The sequence below is a fragment of the Salvelinus sp. IW2-2015 genome, unplaced genomic scaffold, assembly GCF_002910315.2.
Source record: "Salvelinus sp. IW2-2015 unplaced genomic scaffold, ASM291031v2 Un_scaffold1952, whole genome shotgun sequence".
Lineage (NCBI taxonomy): Eukaryota > Metazoa > Chordata > Actinopteri > Salmoniformes > Salmonidae > Salvelinus > Salvelinus sp. IW2-2015.
This window is the reverse complement of record NW_019943307.1, coordinates 1-9081: the sequence shown is the minus strand read 5'-3', so window position 1 is coordinate 9081 and position 9081 is coordinate 1. Positions and strand designations below refer to the sequence as shown.

General features: G+C 42.2%; 1 long non-coding RNA gene across 2 annotated transcripts; it reads right to left on the bottom strand.

Annotated features, from left to right (window-relative positions):
- Positions 1-3899: 3899 nt before the first annotated feature.
- LOC139024855 (uncharacterized) lies at positions 3900-5296 on the bottom strand. Of its 2 annotated transcripts, XR_011476227.1 has the most exons (4): positions 5204-5288; positions 4825-5087; positions 4057-4180; positions 3900-3911 (listed from the first exon to the last, which is right to left on the bottom strand). It is a non-coding gene; the product is annotated as an uncharacterized lncRNA (long non-coding RNA). The 2 variants fall into 2 exon arrangements; XR_011476228.1 differs by lacking the exon at positions 4825-5087 and having other exon boundaries at positions 4057-4195; positions 5204-5296.
- Between the last annotated feature and the right edge of the window lie 3785 nt (positions 5297-9081).

Sequence of the window (9081 nt, the reverse complement as noted above, 5' to 3'; positions counted from 1 at the left end):
GACCCGCACTGTATAGCACCAGTCAAAAGTTTGGACAACTCATTCAAGGGTTTTTCTTTATTTTTACAATTTTCTACATTGTAGAATAATAGTGAAGACATAAAAACTATTAAATAACACATAAGAATCATGTAGTAACCAAAAAAGTGTTAAACATATCAAAATATATGTTATATTTGAGATTCTTCAAAGTAGCCACAGTTTGCCTTGATGAAAGCTTTGCACACTCTTGGCATTCTCTCAACCAGCTTCACCTGGAATTCTTTCCAACAGTCTGGAAGGAGTTCCCACATATGCTGAGCACTTGTTGGCTGCTTTTCCTTCACTCTGCGGTCCAACTCATCCCAAACCATCTCAACCTTCTGATCAAAATCCTTGCACAGCCTGAAGGTGTGTTGGTCATTGTCCTGTTGAAAAACACAAACTAGGTGGGATGGCGTATCGCTGCAGAATGCTGTGGTAGCGATGCTGGTTAAGTGTGCCTTGATTCTAAATAAATCACTGACAGTGTCAACAGCAAAGCACCTCCAACCATCACACCTCCTCCTCCATGCTTCACGGTGGGAACCACACACGCAGAGATCATCCAAATCTCCTTCTGTCTTTTTTGGGCTCCTAGTCTTTTGCATCAAGCAGAGTTAAACTTCCTTGTTCTTTAAAGGGGAACAATAGGTCTGCTTATCAYTAGTCATGCCCTTGAGTGAACAATTCTGTCGCTAACTTGATGAATCATTTTGTTTCACGCTCATTTGTCAGACCAGCAAAAGACAGTAACTACAGTATATTGTTACCTGTTTGGGAAGGTATCKTCATACAGAGTAACCTGAATTGCTCAACCTCATTCCTAACACCTTACTAATGACTTGGACTGTCAACTAGCATTCTATTTTGGACCGTTCTGGGACAATTGCTTTTTATCTGTAGGCGAATAGGCCKAGCAATTACTTTTCCWTTATCAGTGTATCTCAACAGGTTCACAATGKGATTATGTACATTTTTGTCAATTATCATGTGGTTTTTGGTGACACACTTCCGTGTTCTTGACTGACATGTCTTTCTTACCACCCGTCACAGCCTCGTCATGTAGGCTCTATGTATAAGAGTGACARATCTAAACCTGATGCACTACCTTGTCAGGGAACATTACAACAAGGGTGAACCTAAACATGTGTTTTCTTTATAAACAAGACCGGTCACATTCTTAGACACCTACTACTAGGGAGTCTTAATAGGTCAGTCAACTAAGTTACAACGAGTGTCAGTTGCCTCCATTTCAGAGGATTTTGTACTAGACTAGAACACAGGGTGTCACAGTTTGTATGTTTTGGTTCGATCTGAACGTKAGTAATGGACAGTWACAACGATTTCAGTTTGACAACCAATTCTGAAGACTACTGAAAAGCTACAGTCGTGATGAGGAGCACTGCACTGTTGTGTCTYCTGKCCGTCTCAGGTATGTATTCTTCAGTGCTTTCAATAACATCAAAGTTATTTGTTGGAGTCATTGTGATAATTTAGGCATCATTGAATAAGGCATTACAATATAAATCCTTTAGAAAGAGGTATAAATGTTGGGAGTACCTCATACATAAAAGACAATCCYGATCGTCTGTTACGCCATTTTTCAGGATCCTTTCATAGTTCTCTCTGTTCATGAAAAGCAACATGATGTGTATTATACGTTGATATTCTGTGATATTAATAGGATGTGTGTGTGAAATCTATGCATGCAGCAAGGAGATATTATTAACTTGCTCTCTAATGGTTTTTGCTTGTATTTTACAGGACTGTGTTACCTGACTCTCAGTATCTCCCCTCCTCAGTATCACTATGTTAGCCTTCAAATGAATTATAGCCAAGCCCAGACTTACTGTAGAGACATGTACACTGACTTGGCAACCATCTACAACTCAGGGGATCTGGATAGACTTGTACAATTGGTACCGAATTGGACAGCCAGTGTCTGGATAGGACTGGAGTTTGGAGATGAATTTGAGTGGCACTGGTCATTGCCAGATCAGAGAAAGATTGAGTTTTTCAACTGGAGGGCAGCAGAGCCGAAGCAAAACAATACTCAAGATAGCTGTGCTGCAATGGATCCAACGGACAGTGGTTTGAGAATAACTGCCAAATTAAAAGAGCTTTTGTTTGCTTTGATGGTGAGTAATTCTAAGTCTATTCTATTTATAGCAATTCAACCCCATATCAGATACAAACCAGGGCCGATTTTAGGATGATAGCTATTGGGGCAGTCAGACATTTTTTGCCTGTTTTAAAGCTTGCTTACTGCAATTTCAACCGTTAAACATGACTTGGGTATAATCAATTGGGTGATTGCGTGAGCATAATGATTTTTGTGTGGGCAATGCTCAAACCTGCACCCCGCTATATCTCCATGTTCCATGCAAATGTTATGTGTATTTTCTATCCTCTGACAGGGAAAACGCTAGTAACAGTCACATCTTCATTGATGACAGCAAGACTTGGAGAGAGGCTCAAGACCACTGCCGGGGTACGTACACAGACCTGGCCAGCATACGGTCCAGAGAGGAAAACCATCACGTCCAGAACATGTCACTGTCCCAGAGCATGTGGATTGGTCTCTTTAAAGACCCATGGAAGTGGTCAGATGGGAGCAACTCCTCATACCGCTTCTGGAAGACCAATCAGCCTAACACCTTCAGAGGGGACCAGAACTGTACTTCTGTTATACTCAACGATAACAAGTGGAATGACCAGTGGTGCAACATCAGTTGGTGGTTTGTCTGCCATGGTGGTGAGTTTGGTACATTTTTGTTAGGTGGGATTCAAATTTTGACCGGTAGCAACTTTTAAGAAAACAATAGAAACAGAGAAAACAATTAAGAACCAAATCAAATCAAATCAAATTGTATTGGTCACATGCAGACGTTATTGCAGGTGTAGCGAAATGCTTGTGTTTCTAGCTCCAACAGTACAGTAATATCTAACAATTCATAACACACACAATACACACAAACCAAAGTAAAAGAATGGAATTAAGGAATATAGAAATATTAGGATGAGCCTGTCAGCAGGTGGCATAGACTAAAATACAGTAGAATAGAATACTTATATACATATGAGATGTAACGGCTTTCATATTCGTCCTCCTCCTCGGACGAGGAGAGGCGAGACGGATCGGACCAATACGCGGAGTGGTTAGTGTTCATAATGATTTAATATAACAAAACTGAACACTGAATTCACAAAACAATAAACGAAGTGCAGAAACCTATACAGTACCGTGGGTGAAAAACACAAACAACGGAAACAAACACCACACAAACACCGTGAAACCCAGTCTGCCTAAGTATGATTCTCAATCAGGGACACGATTGACAGCTGCCTCTGATTGAGAATCATACCAGGCCGAACACAAAAATCCCAACAAAGAAAATCAACCATAGACAAACCACCCAACTCACGCCCTGACAACTAAATAAATACAAGAACAAAGGAAAACAGGTCAGGAACGTGACATGAGATGAGTAAAGCAGTATGTAAACATGATTAATGTGTTTGTTATGAATGAAATACATTTGACCCTTGTTTCTAGTTGATTTGTATATATTCTTACAGTAAATGAAGCGACCAACTACCCAATGCCACCTAGCAACCACACTACTGTGCCAACAAACAACTCCCCCACAGCTACTGTGCTTGCCACTGCTGACAGTCAACTACAGATGAAGTTAAACACTAAGCTAACACCTACCCATTTTGTGCAGATCAACATATTCTTTCAGATCTTTTACAACTTGACCAAGCAACTACTGTAGGCTACCTGTTCAAAACGTCCCTCAACACCAGTACAAACTACATTCAATACCACAGAACATGTTTCAACTGGAACAGCTGTCTCCAGAACTCCTAACATCCTGACCCACTGACTACTGTCCTGTTGGAAACAGTCCCTCAAAACCAGTACCAACTACGTTCAATACGCACAGATGACATGTTCTGCACTCTACTGATATCGAGGCAACTCCTGAACGCTCACCTCTAACGCAAGCCACTACTGCTTACTTACTGCACCTACTGTACCTGTTGGAAACACCCCCTCAACACCAGTACCAACTACGTTCAATACCACAGAACATGTTTCAATCTGAACAGTTAACTACTGAACACCTAACCTCTGACCCACTGACTACTGTACCTGTTCAAAAACCAACTACATCCAATACCACAGTGCGTGTTTCTACTAGACAGCTGGCTACCAGACTCCTAACATCTGACCACTGACAACTGTACTGTTGGAAACACCCCTCAACACAGTACCAACTACGTTCAATACCAAAGTGAGTGTTTCTACTGAACACCTAACCTCTGACCCAGGACTACTGTACTGTCAAAACCAACTACGTCAATACCACAGTGCATGTTTTCTACTAACAGTTAACTACTAAACAAGTAACTACAGAACATGAACTACTGTAACCTGTTCAAAGCATTATCTCATCGTCTGTACCAACTACCACAGAACATGCTTCAACCTGAAAATGTTAACTACTGGATACTCAACTAGAGAGAAAGTGACTACTGATTACTTAACTACAAGTGCTTCTACTGTCCCTATCCACAACAGTCCCTCAACACCAGTACCAACTACATTATACCACAAACATGCTTCAACTGAACAGTTAACTAATGAACACCTAACCTCTGACCCACTGACTACTGTACCTGTTCAAAAACAGTCCCTCACACCAGTACCAACTACATCCAATACCACAGGAACATGTTCAACTGAAACAGGCTGTCCTACCAGACTCCTAACATTGACCCACTGACTACTGTAACCTGTTGGAAACACCCCCTCAACACCAGTACCAACTACGTTCAATACCACAGTGATGTTTCCTACGAACAGTTAACTACTGAACACCTAACCTCTGACCCACTGACTTACTGTACCTATCCAAACAGTCCCTCAACACCAGAACCAACTACATTCAATACCACAGACCATGTTTCAACTGGAACAGTTAACTACTGAACACCTAACCTCTGCGACCAGTGACTAGCTGTCCCTGTCCAAAACAGTCCCTCAACACCAGTACCAACTACATCCATCCACAGAACATGTTTCAACTGGAACAGCTTGTCTACCAAGACTCCTAACATCTGACCCACTGACTACTGTACCTTGTGGAAACAGTCCCTCCAAACCAGTACCAACTACATTCAAATCCCACAGTGCATGTTTCTACTGAAGAGGCAACTCCTGACACGCTCAACTGCTAACCAAGCCACTACTGCTTACTTACCTGCAACTACTGTACCTGTTGGAAACACACCCTCAACCGCCAGTCCAACTACGTTAATACCAAGTGAGTGTTTCTACTGAACACCTTAACTCTGACCCACTGACTACTGTACTATCCAAAACAGTCCCTCAAACCAGTACCAACTACATTCAATACCACAGTGCATGTTTCTACGAACAGTAACTCTGAACACCTAATCTACCCACTACTACTTACCTGTTCATAAAACCAACTACATCAATCCCCACAGTGAGTGTTTTTTCTACTGAACACCTAACCTCTGACCCAGCGACTACTGTACCTGTCAAAACAGTCCCTCAACACCATGTACCGACTACATTCAATACCACAGAACATACTTCAACTGAACAGTTAATACTGAAACACCTAACCTCTTGACCCAGCGACTACTGCACCTGTTCAAAAACCAACCTAGCATCACAATCCACAGTGCTGTTTCTACTGACAGTCTGAACCTACTAACAAGAACTACGACTACATGAAACTACTGTACCTGTTCAAGAAGCATTCATCTCAACGTCGTACCAACTACTCAAACAAGGAAATGCCTTCACACTTGAAATGTCTAACATACCCGTTGGATACTCAACTAGCGAGAAGTGACTCCTGATCCTACTGTAACTACAAGGTGACTGTCTACTAGTCTACTGTCCTATCCACAACAGTCCCTCAACACCAGTACCAACTACGTTCATACCACAGTGAGTGTTTTCTTCTGAACACCTAACCTCTGACCCAGCTGACTACTGTACCTGTTCAAAACAGTCCCTCAACACCAGTACCAACTCCATCAATACCACAGAACATACTTGCAACTGAAACAGTTAATTACTAACACACCTACCTCTGACCCAGCGACTACTGCACCTGTTCAAAAAACAACTACATCCAAATACACAGTGAATGTTTCACTAAGAGGCAACTCCTGAACACTCAACCTCTAATCAAGCACTACTGCTACCTTACCTGCAACAACTGTACCTGTTGAACACCACCTCAACACCATACACACTACTTCAATACAGGTTCTACTGAACACCTAACTGACCAACTGACTACGTCCCTGCAAAAGTCCCCGACTCAACACAGTACACTACGTCAATACCACAGTGAGGTTTCTACGAACAGTTAACTACTAAACAAGTAACTACAGAACTGAAACTACTGTACCTGTTCAAAGCATTATCATCATCGTCAGCACCAACTACCACAGAACATGCTTCAACTGAAATGTTTAACTACTGGATACTCAACTAGAGAGAAAGTGACTACTGATTACTTAACTACAAGTGCTTCTAACTGTCCCTCATCCCACAACAGTCCCTCAACAACCAGACCAAACTACATTCAATACCACAGAACATGCTTCAACTGACAGTTAACTATGAACCTAATCCTTTGACCCACTGACAACTGTACCCGTTGAATACACCCCTCACACCAGTACCAACTACGTTCAATACCACAGTGAAGTGTTTCTACTGAACACCTAACCTCTGACGCCCAGCCGACTACTTGTACCTGTATCAAAAACACCCTCAACACCAGTACCAACTACATTCAATACACATGATGTTCAACTGAACAGTTAATCTACTAAAGACACTACACCTCTGACCCACGCTACTGACCTGTTCAAAAACCAAACTTACATTCCAGTACCACACGTGAATGTTCACACTGAAAGCAAACTCTGAACTACGCACTAAAAAAGGCCACTACTTGCTTACTACCTGCACTACTGTACCTGTAAACAGTCCTCAACCCAGTACCAACTACTCAATACCACAGAACATGTTCAGACTGTTACTACTGAACACCTAACCTCTGACCCACTGACTACTGTCAACCTAGTCCAAAACTCCTACATCAATACCACAGTCAATGTTTCACTGACAGTTCTATAACAAGTATCTAACATGAACCCTACTGTACCTGTTCAAACATCACTCAGCACACTACCACGTAATACCATGCAATTTGAAATGTTAAACTAGATACTCAACTACGAGGGAGTGACTAACTCTTACTGTAACACAATTGACCTCTACTGTCCTATCCACAACAGTCCCCTCAACCACCTAAGTACCAACTACATCCAATACCAAGTAACATGTTCTACTGAACAGTTAACTACTGAACACCTAACCTCTGACCCACTGACTACTGTACCTGTTCAAAAACAACTCACCTCAATACCAAGTGCATGTTTCTAATGAACACACTAAACAGTACTACAGAACATGAAAACTTACTGTACCCTGTTCAAAGTCATTACATCTCATACCTCACACCAATACCACAGAACATGTCTTCAAAACACCTGAAAGACTGTTAACATCTGAGCCTGACTACTGTTCAACTGAGAGAGAAAGTGACTACTGATTACTTAAACCTACAAGTGTTCTACTGTCCCTAATCCACACAGTACCTCACCAAGTACCAAACTACTTCAATACCACAGACATGTTTTCAACTGAACAGTTAACTACTGAACACCTAAACACTCTGACCCAGCGACTACTGTACCTGTTCAAAAACCATCCCTTCATCGGTACCAAGTACTCACTACCAAAGCAAGTCTTACTGAACAGTTAACTACTGAACCACCTAACCTCTGACCGCGATTGACTTTCGTTTAAAACCACTGTCAATACCAAGTATGTTCTCATGAAACCAACCTGCCTGCCGACCTGCAACATCGCATCTATAACCTACTATATGTAATTCCACAGAACATTTTCAACTGAAAAGCTAACTACTAAACACCTAAATAAGAAAAGAGCACCTACTGTACATTTTCAAGCATTTTCTCATCGTCAGCACCAACTACAAACAGACATGCTTCACTGAAATGTTAACTTACTGAACACTCAACTTAAGAAGAAAGTGACTACTGATTCTCACCTACAAGTGCTTCTAACTGCTATGTCCAAAAAATTCCTCATCGTCCTCACCAACTACGTTCAATACCAACAGCTGCGATGTTCAACTTGAGGAGGCGAACTACTAAACACCTTACTACTGAGAATGTACAACATCAATCAACACTGAGCTTGCCAAGACACAGAAAGTCAACACAGCATTACACAAGCGGACTACTGAACAATACTTCTGCCTAAATATAAACGCACAGTGGTGAGACTGTCCATACAGTACTCAGAGCCTGTCGGTATTCTCCACTGTTATGCCCAAATGCAAAAGTCAAGGTGTAAGTCAAGGGTAACTTTCACACATAATATCACCATTTTTGACATGTTTGAAAGCCTAACCGTCTCTTTTTTTGTTTAGCAGTGGTTTTATGTTGTTTCAAAGATGTTATATTACACGAGCAGAGGTCTAAATGATCACAATCCTGGCCATTATTTGTTGATGGGCTCATGTATCTATCTTTACCTATCTTAATTTCTGCTCAGACAACCTATATTGATCCGTGAGAACACCTGACGGTGGAACGAGGCCCTGAGCTACTGCAGAGAGCACCACCGTTTGACCTGGTCTCACATCAACTACAGAGCGCTTCAGTACTGGGGGACAGAAAGGGCTGCCAACGCCCACCTCATCCCACGTCTGGTCGGCCTGCAGCTTCACCTGTTCATCTCCACTTCTGGTTCCTGGATCAGGTCTGATGCAGCGCTTGCTACAGAACTGGGCCCCTGGCACGGCTCAGACGGCCAGCAGGACTGTGGGATCTGCAGGGGCTTAGAGACCACCGGGAGGCAGCAATGGGTATCTGGAGGAGAACCAAGTAGGCTCACACTTCATCTGC